Source organism: Lepidochelys olivacea, assembly GCF_965140295.1.
Source record: "Lepidochelys olivacea isolate rLepOli2 genome assembly, chromosome: 10".
Taxonomy (NCBI): Eukaryota; Metazoa; Chordata; order Testudines; family Cheloniidae; genus Lepidochelys; species Lepidochelys olivacea.
In genome coordinates, this window is record NC_140420.1 from 24,087,115 (window position 1) to 24,108,166 (window position 21,052).

A 21,052-nucleotide genomic window follows, 5' to 3' on the forward strand; every position below is an offset into this window, starting at 1 on the left:
CAAAAGGTTCCCCATCCCACCCCAGTAATAGCTCACCTTACCCGATCACTCTCGTTACAGTGTGTATGGTAACACCCATTGTTTCATGTTCTCTGTGTACATAAAATCTCCCCACTGTATTTTCTACCGCATGCATCCGATGAAGTGATCTGTAGCTCACGAAAGCTTATGCTCAAATAAATTTGTTAGTCTCTAAGGTGCCACAAGTACTCCTTTTCTTTTTGCGGATACAGACTAACACGGCTGATACTCTGAAACCTGACAGAGTGAGAGTGCTATGCAATTGTGTGGGCAAACGGTTAAAACATTATGTGGTCAACAAAAAATTTAGGGTGTTAACAGATCACTCTCCATTGATGTGGTTACACAGAACCAAAGGTACCAGTTATAGGCTGTTACGGTGCTGCACAGTGTTGCTGGAATATGAGATGAAGATTGTGCTTATCAAAGGGAAAGAAAACATGGTAGCAAAAGCCCTGTCCAGAAAAGAGAGCCCAGAATTGATCCCTGTGGAATAGCCAGGGATAGCCCTACTATGTCAGTGTCACAGGGGAGTTGTGATACATTGAGCCCTTGACAAACAGTCCCCTGTTCTTTGTATATAGCTCTCACCTCAGACCTGTCAGACTCATTACATCAAACACATAGCTTGCAGGTTATTTATCCATAAGGGGTATCATCTGATGCAATCATTGTGAGATGTACATATGGATAATGTACGTATGGATAACCCAAGACAGCTGGATCTGGCTCTGCAGGGCACACACCTAAGTGCACACTCCCTGTCTGCAACCCTTCCTTGGGATGCAAGACACTGCAGCCCAACTGCCCTGAGCTTCAAAACCAGTGCTGATGCCCTCAAGCCTGCCCTGTTGCTTACACAAGCTCCTCCACAGCTCCACTCCTGTGAGCACTCTGGTGTTTTCAGGGACACCTGGCAAGTAAAGTAAGGAACTGAGGTTTTCCCATCAACTTCTTAAACAATCCTCCTCCCATCCACACACCTCTTTTAGGGTTTGTCTACCCACTGCATCGACACACACTAGGGGCATGTGATTTCTAAAGCACACTAACATGCTGCTCATTCATTCGTCCATGTAGACCCTGCTGGTGTGCACTCTAGTGCACTTTAACATAGTGCTTTACCATGCTAAAATGCACTGGGGAACCTTTAGTGCACACCAGCAGGGGCTACACTGACCATTTAATCCATAATACGTTAATGTGCTTTAGAAATGACACCCCAGAGTGTGCATTACCCTACCATATAGACAAGCCTTTAGAAAGCACATGAGAGATTTACAGATCTATGCAAAATAAATTTGTGATTGCAACCCTCTCCTCCCCTCCCCTCCCCTGGGGCCTCAGAACTTTTCCTTGATTTCACTTCTTCAGCCATGTTTGCTGTTGCTCCCCAGGGACTAGCTTCCTTGCTTAGAGCACTTGTCACTCTTAAAAGCAGAGTTTTTAAGCAGACATCTTGCACCGTTTTCTGTCTCTCTTCTTCTGGGGGTTTTCCATGCTCCAATCCCCCTCTGGGATTTCTGGGTTAAGAGTTGTTAAACGTCAATGATTCTGCCAGTTGCAACCCCACAGTTCTACCGGGGTAGAGCTATTCCATTATTAATGCTCCTTGGATGGCCCTGTCACCCCTTTGCAGACATACCTCCTCATTGAGCCAGGTGCTGGCCATCAAGCGGTGATCTAATTCACAACTGGCTCCAATCATAAATGCTATTCATGAAGCACAAAGGAATTAATAAATTATCAGATATTCCCCAAATCGTCATTCTTACCCTTCATCTAAGGCTTTCTAAGTGCTTCACAAATATCAAGTAAAACTCAACATCAGAATGACAGGGGGCAGTGCAGGTATTTTCTTTTTTATTAAAGGAATTTGTAAACTGAGTCCATAGCAAAGCTGGAAACAGGCATGGGTGCTGATCTCTAACCTCTAGGTGACACTGCCTTTTGATGGGTCAATTTTCTCCCTTTTCCCTACTATATGTTGGGAAAGCAGGGATTAATTTCAGTGAATTTAAAATAAAGTCAAGTCAGTTTTGTCTTGGTACATTAAGCTAAAATATTCATAAAGATGTGGAGCTTACCGCCTTCACGGATCTGCCTAGAATTGGAACACTTGCACAAGTTTTCACTAGCAGGGTCTCTGAAGTCCTCAGAAATGTAGGATTTAAGTTGTGCCTGATTTTGGCAAATACACTAACGTAAGTACATTATTATCTAAGCACTGTCCCACAGCCAACTATTTTTACAACCCGTTCTTTTAACTTTACATTGGATAACAGAAACATTTAAATCTGTCAGTGTGATGTGTACTGATTTGACTGTATGAGAATTTCAGAGGGGTGGCCCAGTTAGTCTGTATCAGCAAAAAGAACAGGAGTACTTGTGGCACCTTAGAGACTAACATATTTATGTGAGCATAAGCTTTCGTGGGCTAAAACCCACTTCATTGGATACATGCAGCGGAAAATACAGTAGGAAGATATATATATACACACAGAGAACATGAAAAAATGGGGGTTGCCACACACACTGTAATGAGAGTGATCAGTTAAGGTGAGCTATTATAGGCAGGAGAAAAAAAACCTTTTGTAGTGATAATCAGGATGGCCCATTTCCAACAGTTGACAAGAAGGTGAGAGTAACAGTAGGGGGAAAAATAAACAAGGGGAAATAGTTTTACTTTGCGTAATGACCCATCCACTCCCAGTCTTTATTCAAGCCTAATTTAATGGTGTCCAGTTTGCAAATTAATTCCAATTCAGCAGTTTCCTGTTGGAGTCTGTTTTTGAAGTTTTTTTGTTGTAGTATTGCCACTTTTAGGTCTGTGATCACTCTCGTTATAGTGGGTATGGCAACACCCATTTTTTCATGTTCTCTGTGTGTATATATATATTCCTACTGTATTTTCCACTGCATGTATCCGACGAAGTGGGGTTTAACCCACAAAAGCTTATGTTCACATAAATTCGGTACTCTCTCAGGTGCCACAAGTATTCCTCGTTCTTTTTGTATGATAATTATTACTCTTGACTGCAATACAATGCATCCGCTCACGTCTAAAGCCACACAAACCAGCACTAAAATGGACTAATTGATTGGCAGTCTTAGCAAACAGGCATGAAACCTGAACTACATTTCTCCCTTTGCAATGTGTTTTTCAGGTCAGGGGTGTAACACATTGATGGGACAGCAAGGGGAAGGCTGCATTTAATGGGAGATTCTTCTGTTATGAACCCACGGCTACAGGATATGTTGACTTGTATCATTGCTTCCAGCAGTATAGCATTGATGTGCGCTATTATATTGAAAATATGTTGGCCCACCGGTAGCATGTTGCCAACTCACTCACTGTATGAATGATAGCAAGGGTCAAAATATAACCAAGAGTTTTAGAAAGTATAAATCTTCATGCTTCAGAGCATAAACCAACCTATAACTAGTGAGAATTGGGAAGAAGCTCACCCTCTGGTGAGGTTATTCACCAGCTGGCTATCCTGTAGGTTTCCCTGAAGTACTTTGTCAGGATGAGGGACTAGATACAGATTAGATGAACTACTTGTCTGATCCAGAATGGCAATTCCTATGATCTGAGCTAGCATAACAGTCAAGTCCTCCCATGCTAGGTAGGGTGAGATTTAATAGTGCCTGAATTCATTCTCTGGAACAACGGTTGCTGACTTTGTGCATATTTTACCTTTCAATGATAATAAAGATGCACTTAGGTAAGTTATCAACTTGTGTGGGAAGTTGATTAGATACCTTGGTCCCCTACCAGTGGCTGGGAAGGTAAGTGGCTAGCAAAGAAGGCTGAAAGATCGATGATAAAAACAGAAGGAATCTGATAAAATGACTGTTTTTTTTTTCAACTGGCAAATGCTGCATCCTAAACCTTTGCCATAAGAGGGAAACTCATTCTTTAAATCAAAGCAATTGCAACACTTGCAGGATGCTGTGAGAAGCAGTTTACATGCCAAAAAGTTATTGGGAGGGAATAAAAACTGCGAAGACAGATTTACAAGGGACCTAAAAGCAATTAATTTATTTTTAATAATAAAATGATGAGGTAGTTGATTGATTTTGTGCTCTGGGACCAGGTGGTCTCACCAGAATCTTTTCAGAGCAGTATGTTTCTTGGTAATATTTCACTCCAGAGATTTTTTTAACAGAGAGAAGGTGACTAAGGGGTGGAAAGATCTCCCTGACCTCCCATAGTGCCTTTAACCCTTCTAACTGAGTTTGCAACTCTTACAGATGGTGAGAAACAGGTTATCTGGAATTTGAGTTTATGTCACAGTAAAAAACGCTCCATTCTCCACTAGCACGGAGATGGAATTTAAGTGAATAACCTGTGACTGCTTTTAAAAAAAATCTTAAGTTTAATATAGATTTTTTTTTAAATTAAAGTTAACTCAAGAGTCTTGGCACTGATATCAGCAATGTGGGGCTGACATCACTCTAACAGAGAACATTTGGGTTATCTGCAGTAACCAGAGATCTGTGATATTTAACAGCCTATTTTTGTTGCCTAGCAAAAAGAACTGAAGTCATACACTGCAGATATTACACGTTTATTCCTTTGTTCTTTGCCATGGGGAATGTTTTGGCTGCCATATAACTGCAAAGATCAGTAACTCTGTAAAGGCAAGGGAAATTTTCAGAGTTACTATGAGGAAATGATAAAGATAACCTTCACGTTCTGTGGTATAATTTTTTCTTCACAATCCAGTCAAGGACAAGGACAGACCTGAAGTGAAAGTGAAATAGCAATCCCCTGAAGGCCTCTAACTGTCACAGTGAGAGATCTTGGAGGTTCCTCTGTGGTTCATCTCGTCATATTTAACTTCTCTGGTTTTTAGGCTTTACATTAAAACATGACCATTAGACAAGTTCACAGTTTCATTTTCTCTTGAAATGATGCAAGTGGTAGAAAGATTAATAGCTTCTCATGATGCCAATGTAAGTTCTGTCACCACCAATATATTATCTGTCCAGAAGAATTAACTGATCATTTAATTGTAATGAACTGGCTAGCGCATTTAACATACCACTGGCAATGAATTGCACCCGGTACTAGTACTTTATCCAGTACTTTGACATGCTGAAAGAATACTAATAAGATAATGAAGGACAATTTTCCTTTGCCGCATCTGTTAAGTAGTCCCTGCTAGTACTCTGTCTCAGGGTTCTTTGTCATGGTCTCGAGGTCCAGCCTCTCAGTCACACATCATATTAACCCTTCTACTTTGTGTGTGCAGAAAAAACCAACACAAGTTACAAAACCAGCTTCGTTTCTTAACTGGTGGGAAATTTTCCAGTTAAACAGATTTTCTTGTTTACAATCGACTCAGCATTTTCCATTGAAATGTTCTGCAGCAACATTTCGATTCCATCAAAACTTTCAATGGAAACTGAGAAGGCCGAGCTGGCCAATCAGCCTTCCTGCCTGGTTTCCTGTCAGCCTGCCCTGGCTGCCCACGAAAAATGTTGAGTGTTTGTCCTCTCATCCTGAATCGGGATAAAATTTTTAGTGGGAAGGAAATTCCATTTCCCAGCCAGCTCTATTCTTAACCATTGTCCTGAATGATGGAAATGCAAATGTTACAACCAAAAAGTTCTATTCTTGCTTACAAAGTTGTGAGTTCTGTAAAGTCAGTTTCCTCCAACACAGAAGGTTTGCGAATAGGTGCTCTTTCTGGTCTGTGATAGAATCATAGAAATGGAGGACTGGAAGGGACCTTGATAGGTCATCTAATCGAGTCCCCTGCACTTAGGCAGGGTTAAGTATCATCTAGACCATCCCTGACAGATGTTTGTCTAACCTTTTCTTAAAAACCTCTGGTGATGGAAATTCTATGACCTCCCTAGGTAATTTGTTCCAGTGCTTAAATATTTAGGTTAGACATTAAGAAAAACTTCCTAAATCTCCCTTGCTACAATTTAAGCCCGTTATTTCTTGCTCTGTCCTCTGAGATTAAGGAGAACAATTTATCACCCTTGTCTTTATAACAACCTCTTATGCACTCAAAGACTGTTATGATCCTCAATCTTCTCTTCTTCAGACTAAACAACCCCCGCCCCGTTTTTCAAACTTTCCTCTTAGATTATGTTTCCGAGAGTGTAGGGTCCAGAACTAGACACAGAATTCCAGTTGAGGACTTATCAGTGCTGAGTAGAGTGGAAGAATTACTTCTCATGTCTTGATTGCGGACAGAGACAGACAGACACAGTGCAACCGTGGGAAGGAGCATTGACCTGGTGTGAGCTAAATTCCCCAGAGTGACCCGGAGGTGGTGCCATCCTAGCCATGAGTAGAGCACCCCCATGGTACAGAGTTATGAATTTAAGTCCCAAAGCTTGTCTTTTGAAGGTGATGTGCAGTTTTTCTTTGAGGAAAAGGACTGATAGGCTCAAATATAGAGTGATCGCCTTGTGAAAAGTGTTCACCCAAACAGTAAGACATTTAGGCGTAGGCTCTCCCTGTTGTTGTTCCTCACTTGTGACCTGGAGGGGATCACCTGTAGGAATGAGAAGACAAATCCATCTCTCATTCAGTTTTTGGCTTTCTGAAGAAAGGTGTCTTAGATCTGTGTACTGCACCAGTGTGCTAAGAATGTACAACTCATTTCATAGGGATTTTCTGGGTAGTTGTGGTATCTTAAAGGTAATCAGATGATGACTTCTGGTATCCACTTGCCTGAATTGGATTTGAATCAGTAACCTAAAGTTAGAATCCATATTTAATTACCATTCTAATTCCCAGCTACTATCTCAATGGATTCTCTTTAAGAAAAGACAATAACACATCACTCTGCTTCTAAGGTAATTCCAGACTTCTGAAATGCTCTTCTTGTCTGTTCCCTTGACTGAAACTTGTGGGGCTTGATGGCTTGTCATTCTCATTGGAGGGACCTCTTCTCTGGGGCTTGCCCGTATTTAACCAAGCCCAAGTTGTACTGACTTTCAGGTATAGGACAATATGGCTTTTAATTAGCAGGGGTTTTATTTCAATAGAGGGTGTGCCTGGGAGGATAGTGAGGAGCTATTTGATATGCAGAGCAACATTGGCCATTTGTAATTAAAAAAAAAAAAGTTTGTTCTCAGGCCTAGTTATATTTTGATTAGGCATGTTTTAAGTGTTCATACGGGTATAATTTAATAACGAGAGCCCCAGAAATAAACGTTCAGGTTTATTGTTTTTCTACTAATATGTTTTCAGTTACATCCCTAATTTTATAGCATAATAGCAGTTTGGCTTATCTATATTTTTCTTTAGAGTGTTATTACCCTTTTTTCCCCTTCCCAACTCTGAGTCCCTGTTGTGGTACTCAGCCTTTCAATAGCTCCTTCATAAGCCGAAATGTCTGTAGCTCTTCATAGATTAGTCAGCAGAAGAGCTGTAAGTGCAGACATATTTCGCAGGATAGAACTTGGACCTTTGTTTGTTTGCTCCAATAGTACAAGCCACTATTGCCTAAGGAAAGGAGACTTGCCTTTAGGTGTTAGTATTATCAGATATATGACATGCAGTCAAGCAGCTCTGATTTCTACCGGCAAAGCAAAAAGCATTAAAGCAAAAAGTGTAGCATTAACATATTGCTGTATATTCTTGTTATCCACATAAATGTCCAATCTGTTTTCAAATCTTGCTAACAGATTTTGGAAGAGATTAACCTCATGCTTCAGTGCTTAAACCAGCCTTTATTAGAGATTAGGAGGAGACAATGTGATTATCCCACATCTGCAAGATTTCTTGCCCTTTCCTCTGAAACATTTATTGTTGGCCATTGTCAAAGAGGATACTGGATACTGTAACCATGACCCGCTGCGTATACAGACCACAGGAAATCTAACAGGATGCAACCTCATGGCTCCTGATTGGCGCCCTACCCTATACAAACCCAATGGGCATTCCAGGAAGTGTCCAGGCAACGGTGTGGATCTTCTGTAGCTGCCATGACAGGGGTGGCCTTACCATGAGGCGAACTGAGGCGGTTGCCTCAGGTGCCAGACTGTGTGTGGGGGGGTGCCACTAGGACCCAGAGTTTCAAAGTTTTGGCCCAAGCGAGGGGGTATGGGGGCATCTTTTGAGCTCCCCGCCTCAGGTGCCAGAATGTTGTGGGCTGGCCCTGTGCCATGACCATTCCTGCTCTTAAACTCCTGGCTTTGACCTTGGCTTGATTTGGACCTTGGCCACTCACCCAGACCCTGAAACCTGACTGGGACTCAAATCCTTGGTATTGACCCTGGCCTAGAACTTAACTGCAAACTCCTCTGCTATTCTCAGCCTCAGGTTTCACCCTGCTCTGGTCCTTGGTCCTGACTGCTCTTGTCAGGACCCTGACACAAAGCTCCTGAAGCCGATTAAGTGCATCCCAAACAGCAGCTGAGCTGAGTCTCTGGGGCCCTTACAGCAGCCAGTGTTGCTTTCCAGGCTGCCAAGCCGGGACCTGACCATCTTCCTAGCTGAGGTAAGCGATGGCTTTGTCTGCCTCACTGCATTGGGGACCTTTTCTCTCCTCTCCTGCTTCTGTCAAAACACATCTGGGCAAACATGAGACTATAGTGTGTTGGAGGCAGACAAAGAACAGAGCAACCCCCTCATGACGTGCCTGGATGAGGGGATACTGCAGGCAGTACGCTTCCTGTTCTGTATAACTGCCCTTGAGAGAATTTTAAGATACAGGCTGAGTGAGAGAGCAGAAGTGGAATCTGAAATACCTCTGAGGGGAAACGCTCTTGTTTAGAAACCCCACCATTCAGCACATTCACCAGCACAATTGATTTTTATATTACTACACATTAGTAAAATTCTCCGTATTAGCTGGACACAAATACGCACAATTCTAGTTCTCTCAATTTCTGGAAATAGGAGGTCAGGAGCGACGTTTTATTTTCTTGGGGGAAGCAGAAAAAACCTCTGGCAAATAGTAAAGAGAGGAGGAGCTCTGGTACACGTTGTGACTGACAGGTCTGACTTTCGGACCAGCTTCTAGTACCAGCAGAGAGGAGAGACAAACCACAGCTGGATTTCAAAACAGTCCAAAAATAGGTGAAACTGAGATTTCCTGAAATAGCTTAGAACCCATGGGGCAAGGCAACATCACCAGAGGTTGATTAAAATATTTTTAAGGCTTCTTTATTTGCTGAGTAAGCTTTGGTGCCTTAGCCCTTGCCTGAAGCCTAGAAGGTTTTTTTTCCTGCTGCAGTTTCACTAGGAGCATCTGAGTACCAATCTTAAAATAGCAACACAGGCATGTTACATATTAGAATACAAACTGAGTTTTAACCTTAGACAGTTCCTGGTTTTATTGCACAACTTTCCTGCTTCATCATACGTGCCACTGACATCAACACGTCTCTGTACTTGGTGGAAAAAATAGCCTGAGCTGGCTACATTATCTACAACCAACAACAAATTTACTTCTACGGAACAGGAAAAAATTCACAAGGAACAGGGAAAGGCCTTTCATTTCAGTATCCACACAGCTACCTATATATATGAGATATTTAAAAGCAGAGCTGGAGTTACGAGTCAAAAATCACAAATCTAGCCATTAAAAAAAAAGTTCTCGCTTTCCAGAGAAAGTGACCATTTCCCTGTTTCAAACTCTCCTGGCCTTACTTTCTAGAGATGATGATGAAAAAAGAGCCTCATGTTAGTTAGCCTCTCACATGGATTAAAAACAGAATATATGATCAGCTAGCTAGCAGTGGCTGCAACCTGGACGCTGGGAAGGAAGTGTAGAGAAGACTCAGTGCTATCAGTGTACCAAGAGACAGAGGCACACAGGGTTGCAGCAGAAGGTTGAGGAGAAGCTCAGGGTCTGAAACAGAAGACTGGGGAATGAGGCATAGGCTCAGGGTCTGCATAAGAGAGGCAAATCGGAGAGCTTGGAGAGAGTAATTGGAGAGGCAGGAGAATGATTTTAACACTATAGATCAGGATAAATTGGGAAATTCAATAGTTTGAATTATGGATACCATCAAAATCCCATCCCTTTGCAGCCACTTCTGCTGACATGTGGATCCTATTGAAGTCTATAGGGTAGATCCTGCTGCAGGTGTATAACATTCAGGGCACTCTGAGTGAAATTTGACTCATGTTCTTACCATGTCTTCATGATGAACTGCAAGAATTGCAATGGATGTCAGAGGTACTGAACAAACATATACAGATATTCCCTATCACGTATCCCAGGGAGATACGGAAGGCCTGTAGTTCAGTCTGCAAAAGAAGAAACACACCCCTTTTCTCTTGTGGACAGAAATTGACAGGCATGACCTTGATGAGTAATTGTACAAGGAGAGACTCACTCACAAGCAGGTTTTGATAAGGCTTTGTATCAAACTTCAGCCTGTATTTATAGAAGTCAGCCTTCCTGCATACCTACAGTATCAAGGCCAGATAAATAATCACAGCTAGTTGACTTGACAGTGGTGCTCTCTCTCCCATACTGGGAGGATGGGGAAATAATGCTGTGAGAAACCGAGTGTTTAGACTTAATTTTGACTTTGGAAATGAGATATGATACAATCATTCTGGGAGGATAGGCTCTTGTCATATTATATCATTTGTGAAGGTTGCAGAGACCATTCCTGTGAACACTGCTGAATGGAAACAAGCTTTACAAACTATGAATGCAATAATGCCCTTCTAGGGGAGTAAAGTGTCAGTGAATTGTCTCTCTGGTTGCCCTCCTATGCTTTGATCCTCTTTTAAATCAGTTTAATGCTTATGATTTATGTGACATCATGATTCACTATTAGTCCATGTGCTGATGCAACTGTTTGTCCAGCACATTAAAAAGAACCTCCTTAATGATATTCATGACCTGGGAAAAACAGATCTGGGATTTATTTGTTCCTGGTAGAGAGGTTTAAAATGTCTAACTCTCAGAGCACTCTTAATTGTTCCAAATGATTTATGTGAACTACATAATTACCAAAGCAAAGCTGGGTCATACTCAAACTTACCTGAGTTATTTCTTGCCAAGTAGGAGAATATTGTCTATTCCACAAGTGGGCTGCATTTTTCTCTTGTTTAGAAATGTCAGGGTGTAAACAGAAAACAAAGTAGTAGCTTGTTCCCCTCTCAATTTCCAGAGTTCACTGAACAAGGAGCCTTTTACAAACTGGACATGGGGGAAAAAAAGACGCAAATCAAGTAATTAAAATGCCAATTTTACTATTTTCAGATCTCTCACATACTGAACATTCTTTAACATTCGCAAAGCAAACACCCATCTGTTTTACAAAAATCCATCTGAGGTTTTGAACAAGCTTTAAGGCGTTTCTGGCTTTCCTATGCTCAACTGCCTTGTGTTTCTATACAATACTACTGAAATTAAATCTTATTTCACTTGTAAAGTCACGTCTACTCATTGCATAATTTATATTTAGTTTGTATATTTGCCTCTTACTTGCCAAGTTCTTTTTTTCTATTCCTAAAAATAAAAACATGTTTTGAAAGAAATATGAAAAAATTAAAGAGATTGTGCTGAGCCAAAGGTCCTGGTTTCTCTACCCTCACTGTACTATCTGGAAAGCATCTGGTAGACACATCTATTGATAATTTTAAAAACCTTTTAATCTACCCTTTTGACTTAAGGAAAGTATTTACTATGTACAATGAGCCCATAAGATTAATATTCATTATTGTTGGTTTCTTTAAAAACAACAAAAAAAAACCCCACCAAAAACCAACCTCATCCCCACCCCCAACAACCCTTATACTTTGTCTGTAGAAAAGGACATGCCTGGTAATGTTGAAGTTTTTGCTTTGTGGGGTGAGGGATGGGAGAAAGGAGATTTACTCTGTCCTGCATTTGCACACTTTGCAGGTTTTTGATCTGATATGAGCAGGTCAACTGCAAATATGGCTGGATCCAAGTGTGAAGCTGGGCTTTATGCTGTGTCTAGTGAAGATCCTTTTGTAGCTGTGGTACAAAATGATAAATGGAAAAAGTTTGGGATTGTGATTGTTGTTTAGACAAAAGTTGGCAGGCAGACCCTGGTTACACAAATATTGTAGCTCTGCAGATTTGTGGACTGCTTACTCTAACACCAGTCAGACAGTTCCCCATACAAGTCCTCTCCTCTGTAGTTTTCCTTCATTCTCTTCCTGAACTACCAGAAGCGGAGGCAAGTTCAGTAAGAGGTATATACTAATTTTTCATTTGTCCACAGTCTCCCAGAAACAGAAAGGACAAACAATATCTGAATTTCTTGAGTAAAAGAACATGCAGAGAAAACCAACACCTCCCCCCTCCCTAAACCAACCCACTACACATTTTCTAGCTTCATTCATAAGTCTAGCATGCCTCACAAGTCAACCTAAAAAGGAACAGATTCATCCCTCTTTTTCCACGAGGGTCACCTTTAATTTCTGATTCAGTTTAACTAGTTCAGTGCTCAGTTGTGATATTTCCTATGACCAAAAATAACTGAGAAGCTAGAAATTAACATTTGTAAAATTGTTTGAGATTCTTGGATGAAAGGTGCTACAGAAAGACAAAGACTTACTATTCTCCCAGACTATGCAGCGCTATTTTTAGAGGTAGCTGTTCTGTATGTTTTCTTCAGTACAAAGAATTTCTGCTAGGACCCACTCACCCTGCCCAAGATTCTTGGCTAGCCCTTGCTTGTCCCCTTCTCCGACCATAATCCATTAGCAGTTTACATTGTTAGAACAACTCTATATTGTAGGAGCATCTCGGAGTCTCAGTCATGGACCAGGGCCCTATTCTGCCACTGTACAAACACATAAGACAGTTCCTGTCCAAAGATGGGTTTTCTCTTGTTGCTGCCAATGAGAGGATAGCCCAAGCTTTAAATTCAGATCTAGATCCAAAACCTACCCAAAGTTTGGATTGCTAAAATCAGAGGTTTAAGTTGGGCCCATCCCTGCCATTAATAGATCATGGATACAGTTAATATCACAAAGTAAATTTAATTCAACTTAATGAACTTTGAGCATATGCGAAGTCCCAGTCCGGATACTTGTAACTTTCATACATGTTTCAGCCAATTTATCCTAAGGATATAATTCCATTTAATTAAATATTGCTATCAATAATATACATTTCCCCCATCCTGTAGAACTCAATCTTAGTAATAATTCCAGGACATACAGTTTTCTCCTGACATAACCTCACCCAACTAGTCTCAAGATTGTGTCCTTCCTCTCCTTCCCCCTCAATTTACTGTAAAATATATTTAAAGTGGGATTAAGTCACAAAACAAGAGTTTTGGCAACCTTCCAACTTTCCTGATCAGGTTACAGTTCAAGATTGGCAACAACAAACAGCAGATCTGGACAGTCTCAAAGCTGAATCTGTAGCTGCATCCAGATATTGTAGCTCATGTCCTGGTTAACTGAGAATAACCTGAGTATAGGCAGCCAGAAAGAGTCCTGGCGACAGCCTCCAAAGAAATAGCAGGATTTTAACGTCATGAGTCCGATGAGCCTGGCAGTTCTCCCTCTGCCACTGGAAGAACAACAAAGTACAAATTTATCTCTCTGAGCATGAATTTAAAGCTCACTGAAGACAGGCTGACAAGGAGGAAATTATGAGCTGTGTTATCTCTCATGTACATTTATGTTGACTTCAAGATTAGATTACCAAAAAAATAAAAATAAATAAATAACCTCAGTACAAATTGAACAAGGTTATTCAAGAGAAGGTTAAATTGGAAAGAAATGAAAATATTTACAATGCTCAAAGCTTGTCCATTTTTAAACCTCCAAGATGTTGCTCAACTAGGAAAAGGATATTAAGCGATTTTCTTATATCCTAGTTTCAGCAGTATTTCTCTATGTCACACCTACAAGATATCTGAATATTGACATTTTGTACAAATTTCCCATTAACACGAGTTAAACATTGCAGGAAAAATAACTATAATTTATTTGGAAACTTGAAATTAAATAGGATATCAGCACCTAACTCCCTTAGGCTCTTTTGAGAACCCCTTTCATTGTAAAAGTGATTGTGCTACCCTGGCTGAAATGCTTAATTACCACTCTGTGCATAACAAAACACCCACCCAAATTTAGTTCTCTGAATATTTGGCTTCAGCAATTGGCATAGATCTGCTTTGTTGCAAGGACAATGTCATTACCCCAAATGACATTTCCCATATAATACAACCATAGTAAATCTTCCCCCTCCTCCTTCTTCACCCCAGATGTGTAGGATCTGTGTGCAAGTTACAAAAACAGATTGATTGGAAAACTGTTTCTGCTTTAAATGAAAGCAAATAATTGAAATATTCTTTGGCAGATAACTCATCTTGAGAGTTAGTTTAAATGCGTTATAGAAGTTAAGACAGTGTTGTGAGTGAGTCAGACATTGAGGAGAGGTTTTTGGAATGTTTTCTTGGCTATCTTATGATTCATAACTGGCACAAAAAATCAGCCAGTATTACTTGCAGGTGGCTGTACGTGTTTCATAGGTGAAGCTTGAGGGCCACTACTCTGTCTGTGCGTTCATGCATGTCCCCTGAGGACCTTCTGTATGGCTCAGCCAGTAGATAGCCTATATGATATTCATCACCAAAATCCAAGGAGTGCCGTGTAAGGAAAAAGCATTAAGAACTCTCCCAACTGGTGATCAGCTTAAGTGTAGAAACCAGAAAGCTCCCAATAAAGATACTGTCAGCTGGGATGCAAAAGTAAATCTTCCCCAGATTTTTACTTTTGACTCATAAAAAGGACATTTTGCTTTATAAAGGTCCAGTCTGGTCCCACTAAAGTCAATGTGAGATTTACCAGAACTGAGCCACACAATAGTTTGTGGCAGTTGTCCATTAATGATACTACATGGGGTTTGGCAGTTCTGACTATCCTTCCACATACTCTTGCCAACAGAAATTCCATTTTAGCCATTAAATCTCTCTCCTTATACATGACTGTCAGTTTAAAAAAAATATTTTAATAGCAGTTCACACCAAGTTTTCACCTTGCATCTCCTATTCATCCTTATTTTTCCTAGAGGTAGCTTTTATTGAAGATTGACCTGGTTTGCTTTTCTATCCTCACAAATAGTTCACTATCATGTACTGAATTTTTCAATTGGTTGACACCGATTAAGAAGATTATAGGGAAGGGAATATACCTGTTGCACGGAATGTGTTTGCCATTAAACGCAAAGGTGTAACCAATTTGTAACAGATTCTCTGCCTTGTTAATAAAGTCTTCTTTGCAGAAATTCCTTTTACCCACACCTTTTTATTCCTTCTGTCTTTTGTGTCTGATTATTAATACCAAGTTCTAAGGGACTTCAAATGGGCAACAGCCATGTTACTATATTACATCCAGAAGAGTGTAATCAGCCCTCTGTTCCAATTAATTTAACCAGACAAGGCACTGGTTTGGTAGAAAAGTTTATAGCACAGTCTAGACAAAGTCCCAAACATTGGTTATATTCTGTTGGCTACAGAGAGTGAGACACAAAAACTAACTATAGAAAAGCCTTTCTTCTTTTCCTTTTACTCCAGTAAAAATAAAATTCTACAGATTTACATTAAGATAACATGTATCACAGATTATATCAGATCTGCCACATCTCATTCATTGTGAATTAATTTGGAGAGAATTTTAAAGTATCTCACTCTTCTGATGAAGGATTTTACAATGAGAAGCTTAAAATCTTACTCCATATTTTTGGATTGCTCTCATTTAAATAGTCACAGATTGAGGGAGCCCTATTCTATCTTCCAGTAAAACAATGTCATCTCATTTACTGGCTAGTCTGTTTTCATAAGCTTTTAAATTATGAACTGCAAGACTGACCCAAATTTAGAAACTCATTTTCATCCAATTCTTACAAACTTAACTTTGAAAGAAAATTCAAAAATACACTTCTCTCACATCAAATACATATGTACAGTAAATATCTGTGAGACCCTAGAATAGTCTGACTTTCCTTCCTCAACTCAAGAACACTTATGTTGTAGTCAAGGCACATAAGGTAAACAAAAGAATACATATGTGCTTAACTTTAAGTATGAAAAATCCCACTAGGAAGTTCATGGGGTTGGAAGTGAAGGTGATTACTTATGAGCTTGTGAGTTAAACAGATGTTTATGTGATTTGCTGGATCAGAGCCTTAGCATTATGGTGGGGAGCAGCAGCAAGACCATAGTTAAAGTTGCATCATACATAGAGATGTGAAGTCCAGTGGAATATGAACAGGTATGTTCTCAATAGGTAAAAAGCATGACCATAAAAGTGATTTGTAGTCCCCAGTTCTGCTGATTACTAATTTTCAAGCAACTATTTACTTCATTGTTTTCAATATAAAAGAATGGATGTCTTAGTTGTGTAAGCCTCTGTTTTTAAGATACCAAACTCCCTAGAACAACAGGTTCAAATCTCAGCAAAGTCAATTTACAATGTACACTTCCATGCATATATTTATGCAGCACACTGTGCACCTTTGATCTCCTTTACCCACCCCAGAAATGGCTGCGTTTCAATGATATATAATTTGTAAAATGGTTTAGCATCTTTGGGCAGAAAGATTCTACACAGTATAAAATATAATATATAAAATAACATATCTTAAAATATAACAAATATATAATAAGATATAAAAAATAGAAGCAAGATTAAAAACAGAAGGTTAGATTACAGCTTCATGAAAAACTACTATTCAGGTCCTACACATATCTTGCTAAGGGATTCCAGCAAAGAGGAAAATTAATGCCTCATCTGTAATGTTTAAAATAGTTAAAGGTGTTTTTAAAAAATATTTTTACACATCTTAAGTAAAAAAGAAAAAGAGTAAAATCCATTTCGATTTGATTTGCCATTTTTGTGTGGTCTCTGTGGGAGTTGAATAGAAAGGTGACTAAAAGTAATATTAATTTGGATTACTAGCATATAAATTAATAGGCAATCCTGTAAACTGCAGCTATTAATACAATTCAGAGTTTCAAAAGCAATTTGCGGCTCTTCTCCTCTGCATCTGGTTTACACACTCCAAAGCCAGAGATCATTTATCCCATATGCTCAATGACTTTCCAGGTCCTTAACATTTTTCTTCCATTCATCTTAATATACAGACCTCAAATATTAAAGGCAGCAAAATCATGCAGCATTCACATATATTTTGACCTTTATTATTAAAGTGGAATCTTCAACTCAAACTCAAATTTATAGCTTGTGCACTGTGTACAGTATCTGTTTTTTATCAAACATGAATCCCTATGAAATAGCTAAGGAAATAACTTCAAGCTGATAAAAAGTCTTGTGATACAGCATAATATAATCACTAAAATGTTCAAATGAAGTATTGCCTCTATTCTTATACCCTTTGCTATACTGGACCAGACAAAATGTACCAGTAAATCATGGGAACTTAAAGAGATTTACCTACCATACAAAAGACTCTTTCGTTCTTTTTATCTGTGATCAAGTTGCCTACTGAAAATATAATATGCTAATTATCAGCTATTATAATGAAATAATCTATGATATGAGGAAGAAATGAGAAGGAGAAGGGGAAATATATGATAAAAATTAGCGCAAGAGAACTTGAGAGAAGGAAAGAAACTGGTGGCAATTGCTTCTTTAACTCTCTTTAGACCGATCTTTTGCATGAGATTGACATACCAATCAAACTGGTACAACTCATCACAAATTGGTAAACTCCTCTGCGACCAAATTTCATCCTTCCCAGCCCTACTTGGCTAGAATGGTCCTCTCCCTTAGTCTCTTCTCTGCTTCAGGTCTGGCACTCCCACAGCTTCCCAAGTCTTCTCTCCTTCCCTCTCTGGGTTGAGACTCTGTCCTGCGTCTTCTGCTCTCTTCAGCCTGCAGGAGTCTTCTAAGTTTCTGCAGCTTCACTCTGACATAGCTTCCCCTCCTGTTTCCTGCTGCTGTCTCCCACTTTGTAAGGTCTCCTGCTGCTAAGTCAGCTCCATCTACTTATAGCCTTGCATAACAAAGAGATCACTGTATGTCTTCCCAAGACGGAACATTTGTTCGCACACTAAGAACAAGAACTTGGAAGACTAACAGCATCACTGCCACAACAGTTATAAACTACACTATAAATAGGTTCTAAACAGTGCTGAGGAATGACATACAATTAATATTATTCTCAGCTCCCCATTCCTCCACCACAGTTGCTAATCTGACCCACTTATTCCCTCATAAAATACACATCCCAGTCTGTCTCTCAAATCTTTTTGTAACTCCCCCACCCTCTATAGTGCCTGAAATGAACCTTTCCTCAAGTACTCCTTCATCCATCTTATACCTGCTGCTTGCCCATCACACCCTCGGCTACCTTCTGCTTTTGACCCATATAGAAATGTACTCTCAAGCTGACCCCCATCTGACAGGAAGTGTGGAAACAGCAATTAGGCAGGTGACATAGAAAGTGTCTGTACAGGGATCTTGTGGTGATTCTGACAGTAGGGAGAGGAGGTTGATCAGACGACAATGATGGGGGGCTTTCAGCCAGTGGAATCTCTTCCTCCACCAGTATACTAACATTTCTGTATGGAGACTGAGAGATATTGCAGCCTCAAGGTATCTCTCATGGCCAGGACGTAGGCAGTCCAGTTTAGTGGTTAGCGACCTGGGTCAGAGAAGCCGTGTTCAGGTTATCAGGGAGGAGCTAGTCAAACTAATCCAGGCAGGATCAGGCACTATTTGGGTCACCAGGAGTCAGACTAAGATCAGGAGCCTGGGAGTTAGGTAGGCAAGAGTCTCTAGTGTATGATGAAGGGGGTCTGAGCAGCAGCCAGGTAGAGCCCAGTTGTGCAGACAACTTCCTGTGCCTCTCTTTGTATTTAAATAGGAAACCCTGCCCAACCAGAGGTCTTGGTGTTCATCCAGTCAGAGCCCAAGGGAGCCCTCTCTGATGTAGCTTCAGGGCCTTCGTTCTGATCAGCCATGGACTTTTGTCTGACAGGCCTCAATCCTGCTGAAGGGTTGGAAGGATTTTAGCTTGTTAGGGCCCCATAAGACTGATGAGTGACCCCTGGTAGATTTAAACACACGCTAAACTTATTTATTGTTTTTATTATGTTTACTCTCAGATATTTTTACCTTAAGGATATAAGCATGCTTAGAGAGAGCCATATGGTAACTTGCTGGCAATACACTATTCATAGCCCTCGGGGAGAGAGCAATGTAGAGGCGCGGGTCATTAAGCAGACTGGCTTGCTGGGCTTATCACAGTATATGGCAGGGAGTTGTGTGACCTTAACACCTCCTGGTCAGAAGACAGTGGGACAAGAGTCCCTGCCCTGAGACTGGTGACAGCTGAAGACTGAGAACTGGAGAGGGAAATACAGCCCTGAAACTGTCACAGAGCCCATGTGCAAACTGTAAAAGTAGCCGCTTTTGTTATGGTTAAATGACAAATGAGAAACAAGAATTCTGTTTCCCCCTGGAAGTACCTCAGTTAAGATTTCTCTGACTGCACTGTAGACTTCCAAGGCAGAGAGAGAGAGAGAGAGAGTGTGTGTGTTTGTGTGTGTTTTTAAAGTAACAGCTAACTTAATTAGTGCCTTTCCTTTACAGGAACTCGTCATGAAGATGTTGGCATCTCTCTCCTCTTTATTTCGAGTGCTCCCCATCCATTCAATAGTACTCCATGCTAGGTCTGCAGCGATATTAACGTCCCTCTTTGGAATCACCAGACAGGTGGTTGCCAATTTCTGTATGTAAGGACTTTTGCAGTTGGCACAGTAAGCAGACTGAATAACTATTTCTAACAAAAACAAATAGACGTGTGAATTTAATCAGGATCTCTGTACACATCAGTAGGGGACCAAGCAGCAGCTTTATTAAAGTATGAGGTCTGATTCCAAGCTGCCTACTATATCTTTGAACTCATAAGCAAATTCTACCCACACAAGGCAAGCGCACTTAACACTGAGTGCTAACTCAAGACGGAGAGGAGAAATTAAAAACTGGCCTGTGGACATGTTACTTGCAGTATATGGTGACAAAAACAGTAGTATTTAATTTATATTTCTCTTGATTTTACAGCATCAGCGCACCATTGGCATTTAACTGAATTGAAGGTCACAATACCCAGTGTAAATTCTCACCAGACATTAACTGAAAAGCCAAATCCATCCCATACACTTAGCTCATCTCCCCAGTCACATGACCCCTCTCCTCTCCTCACCCAAACTTCCCTCAAGAAAGTATCATCTTTGCAGCATGCCACGAAGCAACTTGGGCTCTGACAAACCAAGGGGGAAAAAGACAAGTTAAGGATCCTACACAAGAACCCCCCTGCCAGGTTCATGACTTAAGGAACCCCAGTATTATTAGAAGTGAAACCTACTTAGATATGAAACAACAAATACATAGAGGAGATTTTAGGAGATATATCTTTAAAGCTTGGAATAATGTGACTGGAGTGTAGGTGCACTGGATCTCATGAGTACGCAGCCCTCGCCTGACAAGAATTATTCAGATAAGGAATGCATCCGATGAAGTGAGCTGTAGCTCACGAAAGCTTATGCTCAGATAAATTTGTTAGTCTCTAAGGTGCCACAAGTACACCTTTTCTTTTTGCGAATACAGACTAACACAGCTGCTACTCTGAAACCTGTCAAATAAGAGACAGTCTCAGACAACAACTTTGAAATAGAGGGATGAGCTATCTAGTGTGGAAGTTTTTGGATCCGAGGCTTTTGGGCAACTGCAAAATTTGGGTTTGAACCCAAGTTCAGATTTCAAATACCTTGAAGTATGGAAGTGTTTGGATCTGTGGGTTTAGCTCTTCACTATACAGTATTGTAGTGGAGAGCTCTTTATTACCTTGAAAAAGATGAAATGACTAAGGGTAGGGGCAAGACCAGCTGCCGGAAGAGCTCAGTGAATTCATGCTTCAAACAGCAGAACTACTATCATCAGTCATTATGATAGCTATGCAATTGGCTGGAAATAACAGTTAGGTTACAGGGCTCAGGCTGAGATGTTGAGAGAAATACTGGTAGTTGCAGGAGTAATGTGGGTTATTGTTAGTTCTACTTAGGCTGAAAATACAAT